This window comes from Tribolium madens, unplaced genomic scaffold (genome assembly GCF_015345945.1).
Source record: "Tribolium madens isolate multiple individuals breed KSU strain unplaced genomic scaffold, Tmad_KSU_1.1 Scaffold_7;HRSCAF=85;Tcas5.2_LG10, whole genome shotgun sequence".
NCBI classification, from domain to species: Eukaryota; Metazoa; Arthropoda; class Insecta; order Coleoptera; family Tenebrionidae; genus Tribolium; species Tribolium madens.
Window position 1 is genome coordinate 1,528,262 of NW_025401050.1, and position 1,072 is coordinate 1,529,333.

A 1,072-nucleotide genomic window follows, 5' to 3' on the forward strand; every position below is an offset into this window, starting at 1 on the left:
TCTAGGGTCAAAGAATCGCCAAAATTTATAAACTGTCTGGGACATTGTTACCAAAATTAGAACAAAATTCTTGAGAACCCGGTGATAACGAGCGCATCCAGGATGTAAAAGTCAAAAGTGAAGCAGGATTCGACCAAGATAAGGACAAAATTCATTTAATTACAAACCCTAAAAATTATCTAAGTATTCCAAGTAATCACAATTATCAGAAAAAGGGGGCAAAAAGGGCAAAAAGGGCAACCTCGGCTCAAAACGGCAAGGGGGTCTTCAATACAAATACAACCCAAAACTCAATCAGGGGGAATTCAATCTTGATAGTGGTGTCGTGCTGTTCGATGGTGTGTGTGAAAAAGTGCCCTTCGTGCCAATTCCGACTAAGTGCTGCTTCCACTACCTGGCTGACCCAACTGTTTGCTGATTCCGCAATTTGCCCAGATGATGAACTGTGAGTTTTATTCAGTTTAATTTCTCCTTGCTCTGACGATGAGAACATTTATAATTTTGCGAAGTTTAACTTATGGTGGGTCTACCTTGTTGACAATTCGCGTTTCAATTTAAATACCCATAACGTATGATAAGAGTTATGAGAGAAACCAGGGAGTTTCGGGCCGTTGAATGACTGATCCTTTCCTGGAACTGTTTCTCCTCTTGAATTAGATTTTACTTCTAACTGTTCATTCACTTGATATTATATAATGTTAATTAAAAGCTTATTCAATAAGAATAAGTTGGTTGAACACTTTAACTTTTATTGGACGTAGCTAGTAAGAATTGAATTAAGTTAGTTGTTTGATACTAAACTATAACTTTATGTGGTTAATCAGTAGTTTCTTTAATTTAGTAAATATAAACTTTAACATGAACGGAATAGTAAAATGTTTATTCTTTTATTTTATTTGATTTTATTTGATTTTATTTGATGTGATTTGATTTGATTTGATTTGATTTGATTTGATTTGATTTGATTTTATTTGATGTGATTTGATTTGATTTGATTTGATTTGATTTGATTTGATTTGATTTGATTTGATTTGATTTGATTTGATTTGATTTGATTTGATTTGATTTGATT

The 1,072-nt window shown here is 32.8% G+C and overlaps 1 protein-coding gene across 1 annotated transcript in view; it reads left to right on the forward strand.

The window, feature by feature from the left end:
• LOC123009904 (acyl-CoA Delta-9 desaturase-like) overlaps window positions 1-1,072 on the forward strand; it is a 40,090-nt gene continuing 39,018 nt past the window's right edge. Inside the window, exon 1 of the mRNA XM_044406472.1 lies at window positions 1-445. The gene's annotated coding sequence lies outside the window, so the exon portion shown is untranslated. The remainder of the gene's footprint in view (window positions 446-1,072) is intronic.